Source organism: Acanthopagrus latus, chromosome 5 (assembly GCF_904848185.1).
Source record: "Acanthopagrus latus isolate v.2019 chromosome 5, fAcaLat1.1, whole genome shotgun sequence".
NCBI lineage: Eukaryota > Metazoa > Chordata > Actinopteri > Spariformes > Sparidae > Acanthopagrus > Acanthopagrus latus.
In genome coordinates, this window is record NC_051043.1 from 19,559,255 (window position 1) to 19,581,865 (window position 22,611).

Consider the following 22,611-nt stretch of genomic DNA (forward strand, 5'->3'; position numbering starts at 1 on the left):
ACAGTCAGACACACTCTAACCTTCCTCAGTTTCTGTAATCAGATATTGATTTAATGCAGCTCTAGATATCACATCCATCTCTTCTTCTCTGATATTTTGGTGCTTTTATGATGTTTGTCCAGGGGAGGTGAAGACACGCCTCTTGAGATATGGGCTACTTGGCCCTGCTGTGATAAAAATGAGATTTCATTCTTTAATTTATTTGAGCAATGGCCATTTCTCTCGGAGGGGAAGGAAAAAAAAAACATAATGCATGGCTATTTGTTGCAAGGTGAGAAAGGATTCAGACCATTGCACCCTGCAGACTGTCATCATGGTGTTTCTGCTTCATATTGTGTTTTGATTTGATACCTTTTTCTCTTTTATTTCCTCTCATCCGAGGAGGTCAGAGGTCAAGCTCAGTTAGCAGTCTAGGGTTTTCCATGTCGTTTGCTATGTGTGTGTATGTGGCGCGAGAGCTGTTAAACAAGAAGAAAAAAAACAAAAAACACAACAATTACCATCGTCGCGGTAACATTTAGTTACTGCCGCTTAAAACTAAAACTGTAATGGAGGGATTCCTGCTGGCTGCGTGGAAGAAGTTGCACACCATTTACCTGCTACTTACTGTGGGAGCAAAATGAAAATTTAGACGTATTAGCACAGTGGTGTGCTGTATGAGAAGCAGTAATCCACTCCACACTGTGATTTACAATGAGGTAGAAGAGCCAAGAGGGTTTTAAGTAATCTGCGTCTTGTGGCTCTTTGCTTGCGCAGGACTCGACTCCCACAGTGCACATTAACCGTGGCATATTCAAAATAGCCCATAAAAAGTCTGTTTTTTGTTTTTTATTTGGCTTTTTAATGGCACTGAATGAAACACGGGCCTGAGTACAAACTTCCTTCCAGTAGCCTTCACACTGTTTAATGACCATTTATGTGTACTTATTATATTCCCCTCACTCTGGAAAAGAAATCTATACCAATCTGTGAGTGGAAATAAAGAATCTAATTTATTTTCTATGTATGGTGTGGGGGGGGGATGCAAAGAGGCCGATTAGTCTGGCTGATGTCACAGTTTTGAGAAGTAAACAAAAAAGAAAGAACAACAAATGGAGAAAGTGGAAGGAGGGAATTCAAAGAAAAGAGGAGAGAAAGAAGAATGGGAGAAGGAGGAAACTCTGAGGGCAACAAACAGAAAAATACAATCCAAAAATTACAGAGAAGAGGAAGAAAGAAATGTGCTGGCACATGCTGTGTGAAATTCTGATTAATGAAAAGAACAGTAAAGACTTTGACTTCTGATGTTTCTTTAATGAAACATATCACAACCAAACACAAGAGTAAGTAGCTGAAGAAAAATGTACTCTGCTTGTTTTGGTGCAACGAGTGGCCTGCAGCTTGAATACTATAACTGACGACAAGGCGCGACAACACTCTCTGTTTCAGAGAGATGCCAGGAGACAAACAGAAGAGAAAAACTATAATAGAAAAAAATAAGAAAAATAAAAATAACTGAGTTTTTAAACCCACAAAGCGAGCTGCCCAACAGTTTATGCTTAAACTTACATCAAAATATGTGTTCTGTCCTAATAAAATTTCCACTTCCTTTAGCTTTCTGCATGTTACTTCTTTTCAACATCCCCATTGCTAGCAGCAAGCTGAAAATGGCAAGTTACTCACTAACACTAACCTGGTTGCTAAGGCCTCAGGACGTGCCAATAGAGGGATACCTATCGTGTCAAACTGAGAAGCGTCAGACCACCGACCTGGCTGCCATATCCAGTGCACTGGAAGTGAGAGCACGCTGGGCTGTGCAAGACTAAAACATACTGTATTGTGGTTTATCATGAAAGAGCCAAGTAGACAAATGAATGGCACAACACAGGAGGGCCAACTCCCAGCTCAAGCCCCAACTCAAGACTCTGCTGTCTGAGGGAGAAAAATGATCCCTTTGACAACAACAATGTAAACATCTTGGCCAGAGAAGACAGACGGTTTGAAAGAGGAGTAAAGGTGTTCCATCGATGTCAAACTGGAACGAGTGTCTTTAAACAGAGGAGGTGGCCTATGACATTGCTTATCACCCAACCACAATGCTGTACTGAGTTCTTTCCCCAGAACAGCCGTTCACACGTGGACTCACCTCGCCTTAGCAACCCGCATGGAGGCTGGTTTGGCAAGCGACCCACACATATTCTTAACAACTCTGTAAGGACACTCCCATGCAAAGTTTAAAAACCTGGAACTCCCCTCCAGTTGGTTAGACCCGGAGAATTATCTTGCATGAGAGGTGAGCCGTCTTCAAGAAACTGAAACAAGTCCAGCTGCCTACAATACAGCGCCTAGATTTACCATGACCTGGCTGACTGAGAACCTTCATCAACATCTAAGAAGACACATTCATGGTACCTGGGAATAAATATGTGTTGGACAGAGAGGAGGTGTAGCTGGTTGCAAACTGCATCCTCGCCATTAGATGCCACTAAATCCTACACAGTGGTCCTTTATGTCTGTGTAGTTACAAAACATACAGTTCACGATGCTTTATTTGTGCACGTGTGTGTGTCTCTGTGTGTGAATCAAACAGAGTCTCTGCCTCTTTGGTGTGGAAAGTTAAATCAATCACCTCTGGGTGTGAGGATGAACAGACACACACTGCTTACACAAAAACTCCATATGTGTGTCTTTTAGGGGAAGTCCACAGTCTTTCAGCTGCTTATTTTTTTTTTCTTTGTGTTGCACTGGCATGTAAACTCTTTGTCTCTGTGGTGAACTCATTTTCATTGTTTTTTTGTTGTTTTTTTTCCCCCCCATAACTGTTTTTTATTGTTTTGGCTTCAAAATAGAAAATGACTCAATCGCTGGCTTTATACTGTATGATGGATTTCTGCCCACACACACACACACACACACACACACACACACACGCACACACGCACAGACACACACACACACACACACACACACACACACACACACACACACACACACACACTGACAGAGACTCCGAAAGAGAAAAAAGAGAAAGAATGAATTATTAATCATGCCATCTAATTATGGTGTGCGGCCCTGAGAGAGATATGATCCTGGGGAAATCACATCTAACAGTCATTTATCACAACAAATAGAGGGAAAAAACACTGGTTAGAGGAGGAGAGAGAAGAGGAGAAGAGACCAGAGAGGAGTGGGGAGGGCAGGAGATAAAAGGCCAACTCTCTGCTATCAGACTCTACTATTAAAATATGCTAAGCAGATGCGAGGATAGGGAGTCGAGAGGAAGGGTAAAAAGGATAGTCTAAAGTAGCGAATTAAGAGATGCCCGAGGGAAACTAAAACCCCCCATAAGAGCTCCTAAATGCCCCCTGAAACTGGGTTTAGAGGACGATACATGGTGGCTAAAAAAAAAACAAGGATTAAATATGGAGGGAAAAGTAAGTAGAATTTAGTAACATAGTTATTACTTTTATCTGTATTTCTAAGTATCCTTCATGTTTTCTTTCCAATCGAGTATTAAGTCTTCACCGAAGGTCGAGATTTGATGACACGTCAGAAACAGATTTTAGTAATGGCATTGTGTTCATCCCATCATTGACTTATTCATGAATAATGACTATATTTGGTATGTTAAATTAAATCCCCACAGGTTGTTTTGTTTTTCATGTTAGAAAGAGTGGAAACTTATGGAAAGACAACATTTGCCATGTAAAGTGGCAAGATGTGGTTTTGTACAACAAGGTAACATTTTTTGATTTCACATTTATCCCCCTTTAATCGGCGGACAAAAATGTTCTATTCTTTTGAATATGCAAAATATATTTCTGTGCCATAATATATAGTCATATGGCGCTATTAAGTTATCAAGTAAAAAAATAAAAACAACACACATACAGGTTCCTTGTGACTAACAACTAAAGACAGATTTTTAAGAAGCACTCTGTGATCATACTTACTATGAGACTAACTGATTAAAAAAATGTATGGATTTGTGCTCAGCCGCTGCTCTCGGAAAGGAAATTGTAATATTCCATTGAGTGTCTGCATTAATAACTTAATTTGTTTAACAGAAAGAGTTTCTGGCCCAGGGGCGGCTGTAGCTTAGTGGGTAGAGCAGGTCGACTAATGATCGAAAGGTCGCTGCTCCCGGCTCCGGGCAAGGCTGAGCTGCATGTTGAAGTGTCCTTGAGCAAGATACTGAACCCCACATTGCTGATCAGTGAGGGCCCTGCGATGAGCTGGCGACTTGTCCAGGGAGTACCCTGCCCTCGCCCTGAGACAAGGCTGGGATTGGCTCCAGCAGCAACACTCCGTGACCCCATGGAAAGGGATACGAGGTGAGAAGAGAAGCGGAAGTTTCTGGCCTGATGACGGCCAGAAACACATCAGTCTAATAAGTTGCTAATAAGTTGTTCTACCACATGTTGCTTCAGACTTTTTTGATCTCTTCACACTTTTTTCTGTCTCCTTGCACCCTGGAAGTAGGTGAAGGTGTGCCAGGAACCCCTACTCTGCCTCTTAATTGGTTTATGGAACACTATCATAAAAATGGACACCTAATTTAACCCATTTAAAAAGGCTATCAAAAATAGTAACAGGGAGGCAGGAAATACCAGGGCTGGGATGTAAGCATAAAGCTGTGTTAGCATGTGGTTAGCTGGGTTACAACAGCAGGTATTGTACAGGTTCTGATCAAACACAAAATGTCATCGCCCTCTGTCAATGTCCCTCCATCCTTCTTTGCTCATAAACAACATGAGAAGTCAGTCATCTGTCCATGTACAGATTGAAATAATGGGGAACAATCACCAGTGTCAAAGCACCCTGTATCCATGGAGTTTGGTGACCTTGTGCAATTTTCATCAGGGCCCAAAGGAAGATCAGCCGGAGAGATGATAACCAACCAGAGTGATTGGAAACAGCTGTGTGGATGTGTCGAGACCATTCAAGTCCAGGCACAACATGTTGGTAGCAGGTCACAGTAAGCCTTTTTTTTTCACAGATGACATTTTGACATGTCACAGTAGCAAAAGGACGGGTGTTATTAACAAAAAAAAAACATTGAGGGCTGAACTCCATTTCGCTGCTTCAGCTTCAAGTTCCGGGTATTGTGTATTTTTTCTGTATTATTTCTCATCTTAAGTCGGTGTGAACTTTGAGGATCCCCTTCAAGCGAGGCAAAAGTGAAGACAGTAAACAGAAATGCATCTTGAAGTGTGTTTCAAACAGAAATGACAGAAATTGTAGCATTTATGGTACACTATACATATACTGTACTAACGTGTTGGTACCTCACAGAGGCTTATATAAATATTATCCAACTGACAAAGTCTAATGCCCTCCCCCTCACACACACACAAATCATCCTCAGTCCACTGTTTTGGGATTGTGCCTTGCGTATATTTAGCCACTAATAATATACACAGGGGTTTATGAGCCGTGCCATGACGAGCCGGGCCGGGCTGGGTGGGACCGAGAGAGTGACTGAATCAGGCCAGGTATCAAATCCAGCCTGTCAGCTATGCAGACCACGGGCCCACTCAGGTCTTAAAAAAAAATAAAATAAAACACCAACTCCCAGAAGGCCGAGCTCTTCGCCTCTTCGCTTCCTCTCCCTGACAGCTCAGAGGGAGGTGGGGCAATGGTGTGTGTGTGTGCATGCACATGTGTGAGTAGCAAGGCAGGAATCAGGGAGAAGTCGGGAAGAAAGAGAGTGATGGAGGAGAAACGGTTGAATAGTAGTTAGGAGAGTGGTAGGAGTCGCTATTGTTTCACTTATTGTACCTCCCCTTCTGATCAAGGGTGCTGGGTTAATTTGTTCAAGCTGTTGCTATACAATAAAAGCAGCGATAGAAGACCTGAAAGGATTTCTGCAGGCTTTTGCTCTAGGTACGTGTGTGTGCAGTGGTGGGTTTATACTGTACATTCCTGGGTGTAAGCATTCAGTAGACGTTTCTGTCCATGTGCAGGTTTGTGTGTGTATCCTTGAGACGACGCGTCTAGAAGGCCACATGCCAAGCTCCCACCATGCCGCAAGCCCCCTAATGTCAGATGGTAAGTGGTCTGGCCACAGTGTGAAACGAGCCTGCAGGTTCAATTCTCCTGCTCACACCAGTGACCCTGTCAATCAAACTACCAGGGCTGGAGAGGAACAGGATTATGGGGGAGGAGAAGAAAGTGTGAGCAGGAAAAAAAGGAAGAAAGAGGGAGGTAACAAGTTGCATTGAAAGATTCAAGACAAAACGGTCGATGTACAGCCTCCAAACGCCCCCGTCGCTAGTGCATGTTTGTGTGTTTGCATTAATGCGTCGCAAACGACAGCGCTTGCCAACATCATTTGTCCTGTATAGGGCAGAGTTCGGCTTTCAGAAAGGTCTCCGCACACACACACACACAAATTACAGAGGCGCGCACTCTCCCACACACTGTTCTCGGAGTCAATTGGTAAGTAAATGCGAGGACACTCTGTGTGTGTTGACACCTCTGGCATCGGAACACTTACTGACGATTAGAGTGGCGGGCAGACGGGTCACTTTATGGAGGAGCCGGCGAGAGAGGAGAGAGTGACGGAACGGAGGTTTATACACAGATCCTCTTTGATGAGACATCTTGCAGAAGAAGACTAAGTCAGGCTTTCGATTTGAGCAGCTCTCACACATGTAACAGATGGCGGAAACAGCAGCTGTGAATACCAAAACTCAGTAATGCTTCTACCACAGACTGACACAAATGGCATATAAATGAAAACAGCCAGATCATCTTCTCCCGCGGTATATCCCTCAACCCCTTAACATCCACGAGTTTAATAGGTTCCTTCTCCAGCCCTCAGAGACCTAGACTTAAGCAGTGCCACAAGGGAGGCACAGCTCTCTCCTTGGTCCTGCAAGGCCCTTACATGCTCTGTTAGATGCTGATTGGACAGCCTAAAAGAATGGCTTTAACTCTCTGGTGTTGTCCAGAAGAAATTTAAGTTCGCAAACATGCAGTAAAAACACACAGATCACAGGGACATGCTGACAAATCTGTACTCAAGCTAACTGTAAAACCTGTTTTATGGCACTGGCAGGCATTAGCCACATGTGCACAGGTGTGAAATTGTTCAAAGATAATCCAAGACAGTTCCTCCCACACATCGCCGCCTTGTTCCTAAATGAAACATTTTACAGTTTGTATTAAACACACACCAGGAAATGTAAAAGCAGTTTGTTATTCCGGCTTCTCTTCTACTGTTTCTAGTCCAGGCCTATATCTCATACATCCGTGCACTGCTTTCATTGCTTATTCAAAACACATTCCTCTTCCCCCAGTGTGTATTTTCAATTTAGCTTAAATAAGCATATTTCCTGCTTGGACTCCCTTCCTGTCACTGTGTCACTATGTTTAAATGCAATATTTTACTTCCTGTCATCCACCATGAACCACCTCTCAGCATCCAAAGTGTTGTCGCGGTGTCCTCAAAACGAAGTAAGTCAAAACCGTCCAAAGACTGAATATCCAACAGTTTTTGACTGGTTTGTTCAAACAGCTCACATGTTTCAATCTGGCTAAGTGTGTGCAATATTATGCAGGGTGTTGCGCAGAGGAGCATGTGTGCTGAGCCAAGTTTCCCCTGGATGATAGTTAAAGGTTAAACGCAGGACAGTAGATGCATACAGATTAATTTCACCAAACAGTACAATCAGGCGAGCTTTCTGAAAATTACATCCACACTACAAGGCACTTGACCATCAACAGAGTCGGGGATAACTTAATCACATATGTAAATACATAATCAAGGAGGAACGTTAAGGTGGAACGCTACTGTCTTCCGGCAACAACTATCCACGCGATGTCTCACGTGACTTTTCTGGCCTTTGATTTTAGTATTGTTTCTTACATGAGGCTCCTTTTTCAACTTCAAGGTCAATGTTGTTTTTTGCTAACGACAAAACAACAAATTTTCTGTGCATTTATATGGAACTAGGCTTTAGGAGCAGTCCATCTTAACTTTCGTCTAAGTTATGTCTCATTCGGAAATCAACAAGCCACTGCTAAGTGAGTTGTTCAAAAACTTTCTATTTAGTAAACTCTGTGTACACCAACAATGTTCTCAATGTTTGTGTTCATGTGTAGAGACCCTGGTGATACTACGAGCAAAGTTTCATGTTGTGTTGAGCCTTCTTAGTGTTTTAAAAATAGCGATTTTGATGCTATCGCTAATACAGTAAATCTTAAAAGTCCTTTTTTTCGTCGTAATTATGCATTTACACAAAGGTTTGACTTGGGTACATTCACAAAAAAAGCTTTGGTTGCATTTTGGTGAGAGTTTTGCATAAGTACAATTGTGAGCTACTTGTGCTTTATTCTTTCCATTCTCTCCATATTCTCCTCTACTCTCACTACTTCTCTTTTTTCTTTTCTACTTTATAATTCCACTCCCCTAAATTTTGGAGGCAAGTATGGTACTTTTTCCTCGCTATATTAACTAGATAATTTTAGTTACTAGTTATTTTTCTGGTTAAATGCTGTAGCAGAGCCAAATGAGTACATTTTAAATTTACATATTATATCGATATTTATGTAAAGAAAATAATGAAACACTTATTCAGATAATAAGAAGTATGTGGAATATCATACCTGATGATTGGCCAGGCTTTTAATCGGTCAACCCATCGTATACAATAATTACGTACATGTAAATATTTGTATAATTTACTTTTAATTGTATGTTTGACACTTAAGTACATTTAATATCAGACATTTTAGGACATTTACTCAAGCATTATTAGTATGAGGTACTTTCACTCATTTCACATTCACATTTACAAAATATTTTGACATACTATCTTTACTTTAAGTCAAGCATGACTTTGGGTACTTTATACAACATTTTTTGCTTTTCACTGTGTTATCAGTGTTTGATGCACCACAGTTCTTGTCACAGTGTTCTGATACTGTACATGACTCCAAGTGTTATGAATTTTTCTTTGAAATTAAAAAATACTCAACGTCCTTCACCAGCAAACAGTAATTGCCATTTGTCGTCATATACAGTAAAATGTGTGTTTTGTTCCAGCTCAGAATAGAAAGCTAACACATGGTATATTGTTTTTTTCCGTTCTTCAATGAGAGCACCTTCAGACAGAGACAAAAACAAATCACAGTCATGCAGAGGCAGAAAATGAAAAGTCAATGTGCAAGTGAAAAAGAGCGATGGAGAACAATGCAGCGAGAGGGGAAAGAAAGAGCAAAATGAATGGCCCATCTCCATAAAAGTAGCCGTGCTTCTCAAGGTGGGAGTAGGGCAGCTAAAAGTCAACAGCCAGAGAATGGATAGGACTGATTGAATTTATAGGAGCTGTTTCCTTAGATCAATGCCACACACACACACACACACACACACACACACACACACACACACACACACACACACTGAGAAAAAGTGCACATAGGAAGCAGATTTGTTGTCCATCAATACCTCACTTCCTCCTGACTCCCGAAGAATTAGTAAGACTGAACAGAAGCAGCAGCAGTCTTTTTTTTTTTTTTAAAGTTTGTTTATTCAGGTGTTATTGACCAAGCAAGCATCTTTTTCTTCAACTTTCACGCCAAATGTCTTGTGTACATTTACTTAGTCAGAGCCACCAGAACAGCCACAGTCTACAGGGACTGAGGGGTTGAGTGCCACTTGTAGTAAAGGAAGGATAAGAGCATTGTGCCTGCACTGTTCCTTTTCTGAATGTACATCAACTTACCTATTTTTAAATGAGCAGGCAGCATCTTATTTTTCTTAGATGTAAGGTCATTGATAATGTAATATTGAAGGCCAAACTCTAAATCATGGATCCTACATTTCCCATAATGCATCTGGATACTATCTTTCTTGCCAGTTTTTCAGCTCAAAATGATTGGAGTCCAAGCCTATAAGCTTATGACATTAGTTGGGTTATTTTCTCAGATTTGACAGCGCTCCTGCAGACCCACAAAAGCCATGATACAACTGTTTTTCACAGGCTGAGCAGTTCGACTCATGACAAGCAACGTGATCTCCAAGTGTAAAATCTTCGGCGTGCCCCTTTAAGTGACCTAACTGTAGAAATCCCACGTGGAGCCTTCCTGAGTTTCCCTAGATTTGCAGCAGGGAGACCTTGCAGCGTGCGTAGAGCACTTACTCGCCAGCATGAAGTCTAGCAACCCAGAGAAAGCATAATTCATTATGAAAGGAATTAAGAAACAAATGTGACACACGCACACACAAACACACACTTCTGCTGAGCCTAAGTGGTGAGTCCGGCGCTATTAGTTACTGATGAAAAATGAGGGCAGGCAGGAAGACGGCGAGAGAGAGGTGAGGCGAGCCGAGTGCGAGAGGGAAGAAGAGAAAATTAGCAGACGGAACAGAGAGCTCTTTGCAAATCTGTGTGTGTGTGTGTGTTTAAGAAAGTGAGAGGGGGAGAGAGAGCCCAGAAGAGATGACGAAGGAGGGAAAACAGAGAGTTGGTTGTAGTGAGGGAGCAAGAGGTTGAGACAGAGGAGTAAGAGAGAAGGTGACAGATACAGAATGCGAACAAGGGAGAGGGAGAGACGGGGACAAGACTGGGAGCATCACACACAATAATTAATGCACAACCTTTTAATACATGTGTTTACTTTTTTGTCACGTATATATCTTTTCATTACAGGAACCTTACCTGTACATGTGTTCCTGTTGTATAGTTCCTTTCCCCACAAATCTCCCGTTGTGCACTCCAATAAAGGGCTGAACACTGCTGACTGGTCCAAACACTGGCCTTCTACCACAGTGTTTTACAGCCACCGTTCTTCAAAACACACTACCATCAGACATTGTTAAGTTTTGCACCCCAGTGAGAATTCAAAATAAAAAAAAAACTATTTCAGAGGTTTTTTTGTCACATTTCAGCGACTTACAAACACACTCCATAACCCCCCCCCATCCCCCGAACAAAGCTGGAAGTTAAAAAAAACTCAAGCAAGAAAAATCAATGAGCACCTGCGAGACAGTTGATGAAAATGGTGGAGTAGCTCGAAGTGATTTGGTGTCTGCTTTGTTAGAAGTTACTTTCTTCTGTACCATTTTCATCTTCTCTTCGTTTGTTTTCTTGACGCGAAAAACTTCTCGAATCAAAGTGTTTTTATTGATCCACCGTGGATTGTTTTGCTAGTGCACATAACACTTTTGGGGCGAAAAGTCAGTGAAACCAAAGAAAGTAAGGCTCATCCGTATCGCATTTACCGACCTGTGTTGCATGTACCAATCATCGCACACACGTTTATCTACGTGGGCACTTTTGCGGGGAGAGACATCAAGCCAAGAGGGAGAAAGAAGCTGAAAAGAAGCACCGGTTTGTGACAGAAAAAGAGCCTGGGAATTAATCTCCCATGAACTTATAAGTGCAGGTTTCAAAGGTTGAACAAGTGTGTGTGTGTCTGTGTGCGTGTGTGTAAAAATGTAGGCGGATAAATCTTCGGTGAACCTTTAAATCAAACTACAAAAGGTGGAATAAGTGCGTGCTTGTGCATAAATCTGTGTGTGTGTGTGTGTGTGTGTGTGTGTGTGCGCGCGCACGGATGCATGTCACTTATGAGTACATGTTCCTCTCCCGACACACACTCTCACTGTATGCGCAGGAAAAAAAATGGAAAAAAGAGAGGGAGGGAGTCAGAAGCTGTCTGTGGGGATCACACGCGATTAATCCGGGCCATGTGCCTTGCTCGAGGGCACAGCAACCCCGACACATCAGCCTGACGGATTAAAAGTATCAACATAAATCCCCTTTTCATCATGACGGCCTTAAACTGTGTCAGCCTTAAAAGTGCAGCGACACCATTGTTTCTGTCTCTCCTCGCTCTCTCGTCTTGAAGAAAGTTGGCTCCTTTTTTTCCTTTCTTGTACAAGTTCCAAGAAGAAAAAAAAAAATACTTTACCCGGTGTTACTCCGAGGCAACTTTCAGAAAAAAGCCATATCGAATTAGGAGATTAGAAACAAAGCATTTGGATTGTGAGAAAACGCATTAGCGTGGAAAGTGAATTGAGAATGAAATTGTAATCAAAAGCCGTTCAGACACTTTATACAGAGTGTGTGCTTGTGTGCGGCACACAATACCGCATTGTTTCATTTGTATTTAATGTGTAAGCAAATTAGTTGAATGACCCCTCCTCCTCTTTACCCTAAAGTCATATTCTAATTGAAACCTTGCGCTACTTCCTCTTATTTCCTGTCTGGCGTGCCGATACCCTCCATCCTCCCACACTGGCCTCTCTAAAAGCACATTATCAGCCACTTACCTCTGTTTAGCAGAGCATTGATTAACAGTGCACTAGCATAAAATGTCACCAGTGCCCCGGTCGATGCCCTTTTTGTTAGCTGCCATGCTAATGTCCTTGGCCATTTGTTGGGACATGCTAATGTGCTAATCAGAGCGGAAGAATTGTTTAGCCTTAGGGGCCAAGGTTTTGGCTACACTGTGGCCCAATGCCAGCCAGCTCAGCTCATTCAAACATACACACACACACACACACACACACACACACACACTAGAAGGGAAATTACCTTGAGTTAAAAATTCCCTGGAGGGTTACTTTAATTTTTCTCAGAAGAGTATGAATCAGACTCAATTCTGTTTTCCAATAAATTTAACTTGGCGACAAACGTGCACACACACACACACACACACACACACACACACACACACACACACACACACACACACACACACACACACACAAGCCAAAACAACAGGTGTACACAGCTCATGACAGGATTCCATAGCTGCAGAAGAGATTTAACTAGTGGGGCATTCACAATATATATTACTGTACATTTTAATAGAATCTTCTTGGAGCCCATGGTCACTATAATTTTTTTAAATAAATCATTTGCTGTCTCCTTGTTTCAGGTTCCCTATATGACACAAAAGTGCAGAAAAGCCATATTGAAAGGGAGTGATTCAGAGGTTGTTTTCTCCTGCCTCAAGTCAGCCCTCATCGTTCCTGCACCTAAAAAATCTGCTGTGTCGAGTCTTAATGACTGCGACCATATGGCTCTCTCCGCTATCCCGATGAAGTAAATTGTGTTCTCCAGCTCTTCAAAGACAACATCCCTGCCTGGACCCTCACCAGTATGCCTTCAGAACCAACAGATCTGCAGAGAATGCCATATCTACAGCCCTCCACTCAGTCATCACACTCCGGATGGATATGATTTTTTGGGACTGATGAGTCTCAGCATTTCTATTTGAAAGCAGCATAAGATGATCAGCATCAAGCACCAAATGAATTGACCTACTATCATGTGAAACATGATGGTGGTTACTAGCAGTTCCAGCTATAGAAACAACAGAAGCTGTAATATATTTATATAACAATGTATGCCAGTATTACATATGAACGTCAGTGTGAGGAGTAGAGAGGTAAACAGTGACAGATCTCCCTGGTGCTGTAGGTTTCTCTCTACTCATGAGGCATGTTCATCCATCATGCATGCATGTGAGGACACATTGTGGTGTCTGCAGACACATCTGCTCAGTCTACGCATGAATGTCATAATATGTGACTGCCTGTGAGTACAACTGCATGTGTTTTGAAGTGTATCTGTTACGATATATATGAGGCTGAGCGGAAAGATGGATTGGGGTTAACTTTGACCAAACTATTCATTGAGATGTAGGAGTTTCACATCCGGCTGGCTTTAAATACTGTAAACTGTACATGCACATACAGACCCAATCATGCAGGCAAAGCTACTGTTGTAATACATGTGGATGGAATTGAGAAAGAAAGATGTTAGAATATGATTAGGGTTAAGCAAGTTGATGAGAGATACGGTTCGTGTAAACAAGCCTCTGCAATTGTAAAGATGGCACAGTAATCTACTTTAAATGATTAATCACCTTTGCTAAAGAGGTTGTATTTTCACCTATCTCTTTGACTGGTGGTTGGTTTGTCTGATGGATTACACAAAGACTAATGAAGAGATCCACAATACTTGGATGGTGGAAGGTATCTTGGCCCAGAACGGACCACACTGACTTTTGGTGCGGATCCGGATAATACGACGGATACAGGAAATGTTTGGTATCTATCAGAGAGTACAATTTGACGCAGAGCCTAGATCTGATGAACTGAAATTATGGTTGAGCAATTATGGGTCTGTTTATAATTCAGAGTGAGGAAATTAAGTTGGATATTGGATTACGCTTGATTGAATTAAAGGGGACTGTTGGGCCTTGGTGGCGGGATGCACTGAGCTGAGTGCCATTCTAGTTTATCATTCATTTGTGTGCATGTGCGGGCAGAGAAACTTGAAAAATCACCAATGTGCTAGTAACAAGCTATTATTAATAATGCATTTGGGCGCCAGCTCTACAAGTTATGGAGGTCTCAGCAAGGACAAGGTTAAAGTTGTATCTACCAGTGATATCTAGTGTGCTTGTAAATGTTGCTTCATGTGACGGCTCCAAATTTTGACGGCAGCATTAACAAGCATGTTGTCAAAATGAGATTCCTGAGAGATTTTAACAGACTCTGTAGCTGATGTGAGTGGATATCACAGACAGCGGTCACTAACATCAACGTGCAGGAGATGATTTGATGATGATAATTATGTGACTGCCTAGCAACAGCAATTACAGTCGTAGCAAGCGCAAGTGTTTGCTTCTTTCTGTTTGTGTATAACGGCGAATCGAGAACCGACTGCATGCTCACGTACTGTGCCCATAGGTCGGGAAAATCTCTGTGCTGTGCTGTGCTTTTAAGGAATTCACTTAGAGTTTTGTTTGTATCGGACTTTGTTGGTGGTTATTTGTCTTGTGAGAGCGACCAGTTGGAGGTCAGAGTCCCTTCACCCTTTTCTGTTTGCCACTACATCACAGGGACTACCGCAAGACTGCGGACCGTCCTCCTTGAATAAAAACTCGCCTGACACGAAAACCACACCTGTGTTTCTGTCGGATTTTTTATTCAGCGCAGCGCTTCCTCTTTCACCCCCTTGTCTCTGGCAGTTTTTCATCGGATCTGACACCGAACACAACCTGTAAAGCTCTTCCCTCAGCAATACTGGGCCACGGAGGGAGAAAGACAAAGAGAGAGAGAGAGAGAGAGTGAAGAAAATGATGAGACAGAAGCAAAAAACAATGAGAGACAGACAGATGGCAAAATAGTGAAAAAGCTAAAGTGGAAAGAGAAATGCTTGTTAGCACCTCACTGGCCCAAATAAATATAAGAGGACACACCTGACTGATAATTAGTCTCGAGAGCGTTCGCGCCTCCGCTGGTAAGAGAGGAAGAGTGTGGAAGTGTGTGGAAATGTGGGGCTGCGAGTGTGTTTGTGGGTTGAACTCGAAACTGCGCGTAATGTGTGTGCTTGCGTACGCGTTTGTGTGTAATGGAAAGCAGGGCAGAGGCCTTTGCATGTGTCCAAGCTAATGGGTATCCTGGCACACATAATCAGAACCGTTAATCACAGCGAAAGCGGAGAGAGAGAGGGATAGAGTGAGAGAAAGAACAAGAGGTTTTCCACCGATGCTCAAATGAGGTGACGTGGAGCACGAAAAGAGGGTGAAAAGTCAATAGTTCCAGAGAGGGGAGGGTGTGGACGAGGCGAAATGGGACAGAGCTGTTATTTCATTTAATAGGTGACCTATTTCATCTGCTATTTGTTGTTTTTTTTTCTCTTCAGCAATAAGCACTTCTGTACTCCATCTCATGCCGAAAAAACAAACACCTTTGGATTTAATTACATGAGGGAGAGAGATCGAAAATGGGAGCGAGGAAAAGATGAGGGAAGACGGCGAGACAGAGGGATGGAAATGGATTTTACTTGTAGTCGACTAACTTGCATCATTGGCCGGGCTTTAGTCAAATCCTTAAGAGGATCCGATCCGAAAAACAATTCTCCTATGTCTCACCAAATGTTTCAGCCAAAAGCAATATTTGTAAACATGGGGAAATATGCCAGTGAAATGCCATAGCATATAAGACATATTTTTGACAGACACACACACACACACACACACACACACACACACACACACACACACGATACACGATAAAGATATGCAACACACTATTATCCTTTCCGTCTCTTCAGATTAGCATTAAAACTGAAATGCACACATTTACTATCATTACAACACTGTCATTTCCCCTGCTTTATGGCTATTTTATTGTTCGTGTGTGCTATTTATAGACTCCGCTGTTTGTCCACGCTCCCCTGTGTTTGGTTTGATGTCCCGGGCTTGGTTGTTCTCTACCTTTCCTCTAGGTTTGAGATATTTTTGCTACACCAGTCGGACTTTTTATGTCTCACCTGCACTGCTCTTTCTTTCAGGTTTTGCCATTTGTTTGTGCCAATGAATTAAACAAAACAAAATAAAACATAATCTCTAAGTACAACAAAACAGAGAGAAAGAGTGTTTTCGTCTGTGGTGGGAACGTGATCCAACCTAAATTGTTGACCCAAATTCCAGGTGTACAGCTGACAGTTAGCATCTTTTGCACATGCTCAGTATGAGCTCCCTTGTTCTCCTCAGTTGTGTAAAGGCAGTACATCTTCTTTGCAGAGTGTAAAAACAGTGTATTTTCAAGTGCATTTAACATTCTGTTGGTATAGTACTGCCTGGTATGTTGCCCAGATAATTACCATAGTAATGAGCAAATGCCAACTTGCCATTGCTCCATGTTAATTGCAAAGCAATGCTTCGCTCACATGAATATGCATGCGTCAGTACAGAGCACAGGACCTTCTGCCTGTACATTCTCAGCCAAGTGGCCGGGGCAAAGTGTTAGCAGTTAACGTTTCTGTAAACCACAGATGTGTTCAGATTCGGACATGGCATGTTCTGCTCACATTACGTTTATTATCTAACTTTCTACATTGGTAGGTGGTGCTGCCCAGCTGTTCAAGTGTTGCAAGCATGAAACCACACAACATTTTTGACATTGGACCACAGTGTTCCAACATTAGTAAAGGTGACACAGGACAGCCATGTTTGTGCAAAAAGTGATGTTTTTAACAAGACCTCGTGACAGCTTCATCCTGTTTGTATCGCCCAGAACAGGTATCTAAAAAACAAATAAATAATAAAATAAGGGATTTTCATTCCCAAAAATAACCCGACCATAAGTGCAGCATTGTGATAGGAGGACAATATGACCTAAACCTTAATTTGCAAATGAAGAGGTAATTTCTTGTTTTGTTTTGTTTTTGTTTTTTTTACCTATATACCAGTGCCTCCTCTAATAATTAGCTCACATGTAAATCAGTTTTATAATGAGGTCTCTACAGGAGCCCAATCTATTGTTGTAAAGTTACAGGTATTGTGTTATTAAAGATTGGAAATGAGCTGAAAACACACACTGTATTTGGACATGCTAGTCACACACGCGCACGCACACATACACACACACACACATACACACACACACACACGGCATCACATAATCTAATCAAGCTTCTTTTTTATAAATTTAAAACTTGGTGTCAGCCAAACAGCCTTTATGATTGATTGTAAACAATAACTTGTCATAGCAATCTGTGTGAGAGAGAGAGAGAACGTGTGTGAATTTGTGTGTTGATTTGCTGTGTGTGTGTTTGTGAAAGACAAGGTAATTAGGTAATCAACAGCTGTGCCAGACAGACAGGATGCAGCTTGTTAAGAAACTGAAACGGAGATGGAAATAGATAATGAGAGAGAAGGAGAGGTAGAATGAGCCACATATAAACAGACACAAAGGCATGGAGCAGGAGCAAACAGGAAGAGGGTCCAGGAGCGAGAGGAAGACCGAGAGTGATGGAGAGATGAAGGGGGGGGGAGTGAGAGAGGGAGGCGTCAGATGTGAGGACAGGTGCTATTGTCAGCTCAGAAAACACATGTAAAGCTTTTATTGACAGGAGGAACCAACTACTGACAGCAAGAAGGGAAGGAAGTATTTCACTGTCACACCAGGAAGCGCAAACTACCCTTCGCAGAGACGTATTACTGCTTTTTTTCATTGTCAAACATCTGATGTGCCCCTACATGGGCGGGCTGATGTGCCAGCTTGCGTGTGTGGATAAAGACGCAGCAGCAGGAGGTTAATGCCCTGCGCTCTCAGGGCAGAGGGGTCACCGGCTTGAATCAGAAACTGTTCAAAATCTGTCAGGCAAGTGATGGGCTAGATCTGAGTTTTCAAAAAAAAAAGAAAAAAAGAAAAGATATCCTTATTGATTTCCTGTCTGCTTTGACTTGACCTCAATGCAAAACTTCATGTGGACAAGAGGAGAAGTCAAGATGAAATAAATAGTTTAGAACGTGCCTTTGAGCTAAAACTACTGCTGTCTATGATTGTGGTCAGGAACCGGTGGAGAATGTCTGGATATATCCTTAAGACACTGCAATATATACTTTTCACTGTCAAAAAATTTAAAACAATTCAGTCAGTTCATATCATGGCTGTTGCATTGATAGCTCTGGGTCTTTTACTCTTTCACGAAGCCTTCTTATGGAAGGCATCTTACCAACCATACCCATATACTTGCCACTGTATACCGATATATCTATGTTTGTTTCACTATATGAGTGTGTGAGATTTTAATATTTATGTAATTTATCTGACACATATGCGACCTGTATTTGCTTGAATTATAAATTTGTATAACTCAGATAAAGTCAGCTGTCCAGTGATGCACACTGCCCAGTAGCCATGGCTGCAGCAGAATAAATCAAAATGAAGGTGCATTGCCAAGACTGGACTCCAGCTGTCCCCGTTGGTATTTTTAGATGATGCAATGGGTGTAAATATTGGTTGCCCTGCTGGAAGTAACAAAGTGTAAAATGGCTCCTTGGATAACTTTATCCAGGGACTAATAAACTGGCACACAGAAAGTGATGTGTTTTTTTGACGGCGGCTTCACAAGTTTACTTCGGAATAACTACAGAAGAACTGGGTCATTAGTGCCTTGAATGAGCGAGACCGCCAACAGAAACATGGAATCTTTGTCAACAGAAAAAATCCCAGGGGATATGATGCCAAAAAGCTGCCATGGCACATGATTGGCAAGTCCTGGAAACATTCAGTCTAAATGAATGGATGAATACTTTCCATTCCCTCTCACTTCCAAGCTCTCAAAGGAATGTACCAACCTCAAGGCTAACCTCTGTGAAGCTCAACCTCTGTCATCTTCTACCTGCATCCCCTTCTCTGTCTCCATCATTGTCCCACTGTTGGCTTGCTGTTGAGAAGACAAGCCTTCACAGGAGCCTCCAAGCAAAAACATCGCCTCACCTCCCAACTGCCCTCCCTCCTCCGATTCCTGTGCTTCCCCTCTCCTCTCCTCATCCTTCTCTTCCCTAGCTGTCTAAACATGGAAAGAGAGCCACGCGTCTCATACAGCTGCTCGTCTCCTTTTTTTTTGTGTCATCCTTTAGTCCCTCTGTCACTGTCCTCCTCTCCTCCAGCTCATTGCTAAAAATACAGGCATTCACCAGAACCTAAAAGAAAAAGGACGTAAAATCGTTTTTTCTTCACGTTTGGTCTCCTCCCTCCCCCTCCTTTCCCCACAATCCGTCTCCTCATTATTTCTCTGTAAGCCTCTCGTCAAAGTGCCGATATTCAGATATTCGGTCAAAGCAGAGAAGTCGTTCCGTTCCTCCTCCCGCTGCTCTCGTCCTCTCTCAGCGTGGTCTAAACAAAGTTGGGGTATAATGGGTTTCGTTCTTTTAGAAACAGTGTTTATGACCAAATAACTACTCATCTACCTCTTACAGTCCTTTTTTTGTCCCTTCCAAAGTTGGTCATCCAGCTCCCTTTTATTCACTCCCCGTCCCCTCCCTGCCAATTGGAATACAATCTCCCATCTCACATTCTCACAAAGTAAAGCAACTTTTAATGTCTTTTCCTTTTCTTCTTTCAGCAAATCCTTTTAGCCTCCTCCTGGGAGACGGAGGCGCTCCGTCCCCTCAGTTTGTTTGTGTCGTTCTTTCACTCGTGCATGCTCGAGAGCTCTCAAGTCAAGGACAGGAGCTCGGTTTTTTTGATTTACACGATGAAAAGAATTAATTAAACAGCAGCGATGGGGCCCTGGGGTTCCCTGTTGCTCAAGGAGGGTGAGGAGGCAAAAAGCAGGAGGGAAAAATGAAAGACTGGAGGCGATTTGGAAAAAGGAAGGGAAAAAGGACAGACAGCGGGAAAGGAGAAGAGCGCCGGGTGAGAGAGCAAAAGGAGGACAAATTGTTGGGTATGGAACAGAGGGGGGACATATGGGACGCAGGGAGGGAAGGAATGGGAATAAGAGCAAACAAAGAGAAAAAGAAGGGCGGAGAGGGACTGGTTTACCTCCAACATTTGACACTTCTTCACACACACACACACACACACACAGGCACACTCACCCACACGAGGGACATGATGTTAGTGTTAGCATCGGCACTGCTGCTCGCTCTGTGACACTGTACATCTCCGAGGAGAGGGACTCGAACACGCAGGGTCTGCGTAGGTCGCCTTAATTAGCCACACATCCCGCAACGCAGGTTCCCAGGAGGGTTTAACAGGGGCACGGAGGGTGAGGAGACGAAGGATGGGGGAGACAGGAGGGGGGGGCGAGGAGTGGGAGTGGGAGCGAGGGAGGAATGGGTATTAGAGCAAAGGGAATAAGCCAATGGGATTGGAAGGTTATTTAAAGCGTGGCCTACAAAAAGCATTCAGAAATGTACAGTGTGTGTGTGTGTTTAGATGCGTCCGCACGCCACAAATGTGACCCATAGCACGCATGTGTGTTTACTGTACAGTTGGGATGAACCCTGTGATCCCCTCAGCATATTCAGTGAATTCAGTATGAGTGTGAACCCAGTGCCCGTCTGGCTGCGTGTGTGTGTTTGCATCTGCATGCATTCACGCTCGCATACGTGTATGCATATGAGTCCGTCCTGGTGATTGAGTGTGCTCAGGTGGCGCGGGTCATTTCGGTGAGTGACAGAATGATGCTAGGCGACGCTGTACACATAAACCCCATCCATATCTGTGAGGCCTAATTAGCCAGCTCAGGACTATGATAGAGTGGTGGGGCTCGCCAAAAGAAAACGCCTAACGAACACAAACGCCGCCTTCATCCCGCCGAAAATCTTACTTTACACCTGCTGTCTTGATGTCCTTTTTTTTCCCCCTGTAATTGACAGCTAGTGCTTCACGCTTATATAAACTGTCTCATAACCTGGAGAGTTACAGAGGTAACCTTTGTAGAGACGTCACTTTTTTTACTGCGCGCTCTTTGAGGTAAGGCTGCAGCCGAAGAAACACAGTAAATAGCGTTTTTGGCGGGGGGGGGGGGCTGTCACATGGGTCAGCTTACTTAATTGGATGGCGAACAAACTCCAGAGGGTGGTAAATTATGGCGCACCTTGGAGGAGAGCTGATGGATTCCAGCTGAAGTTACAAGGACTTAAATCACATTCATTCCAATGACCCATGCTCCCAATAGTCTTTCCCCTGCTGGATGACAGGTTTATTTTAGGGTTGATTCACTTACAGGTAGCTGGTTTGCCTCCGGTGTTTGGTTTGAACGGAGTGAGCCGAAAAAAAATGACATTATTCTGCCGTGGTTCGGACTAATCTGAGGGACGCACGTGTTGATTCTTCTAAAGCCGGGGGTTGGTAACATTGCATAAGGCAGCATGGAAGTAACAAAAAAAATAAATAAATAAATAAATAAATCCCCACCTCCTCCCTTCAGGCCTCAGTCGAAGCCACTCCTCCAAAACAAATTACAGTCACTGCCTGACTACATCACCTGCCCTGTAGCTCTTGCTGGGGGCTGTGTGTGATCCGTAGTCATATAGCAATCACAAACCTACCTTGGTCCAAACAGTCCAGCAGTTACTGCTCACTTCTGAGGGAGTGTGCTTGCTGGATAAGCAGATACTGAGTTGCTCGACCAATGGCTCACACATTCTTCGGCCGGGGGGGTGTTCTTTCTCCTTCATGTGTACTATCCAGCACATCGACGTCATCGCTAACTGTATCCTACTACCTCATGGCAATGAACATGGCTACTGTCAAGTGCTGCTGTTAGCACTCACCACTGTAAAGCTAGAATGTTAGTATTGAGAAATTTTAGCTGCAGTTTTTTTCTGTTATTCCTTCCTGTGCATATAGCTTGCTGTTAGCATCGTGTACGCCCAGCCTTGTGGAAGACTTGAGGGTGCTCTGGCAAAAACCGCATGGGAGGGCAGACGTAGATAGGCAGGTAAGCTTTCTTTTCATTAGGGCCGGGTTGAAATGATTGAATGGCCTTATTACAGGCTTGAGGCAGCCACAAATACAGGATGTATTATTTATTTTATTCTCTCAGACCATTTGATTACTTGATTGCTTTTGGGATGGGAAGAGATTCTCTACAAATATGACAAAAATACTTCTTAAATAAATTACAACAGAGCTCTTAACCTGAAGGTGAACATTAATCGAAAATAGCTTCTCTAGTGCTCCCTCCACATCCCAGAAATATTTCTTATAATTTTTCTTTCCATTAATGTAGTATTCTACATTCTAACATTTTCCATCCAACTTTTTGTTCCTGTTATCTTTCCCCCTCATCCTCTCCCCTCCTGCCATCCTTTTCATCCCCCTCTCCCTCCTCTTTTTTTCTTCTCTGTCCCCTT

General features: G+C 42.9%; 1 protein-coding gene across 1 annotated transcript in view; it reads right to left on the bottom strand.

The window, feature by feature from the left end:
• si:dkey-215k6.1 (transmembrane protein 132C) overlaps positions 1–22,611 on the bottom strand; it is a 254,962-nt gene that overhangs the window by 90,783 nt on the left and 141,568 nt on the right. The gene's annotated exons all lie outside the window — the stretch shown is intronic.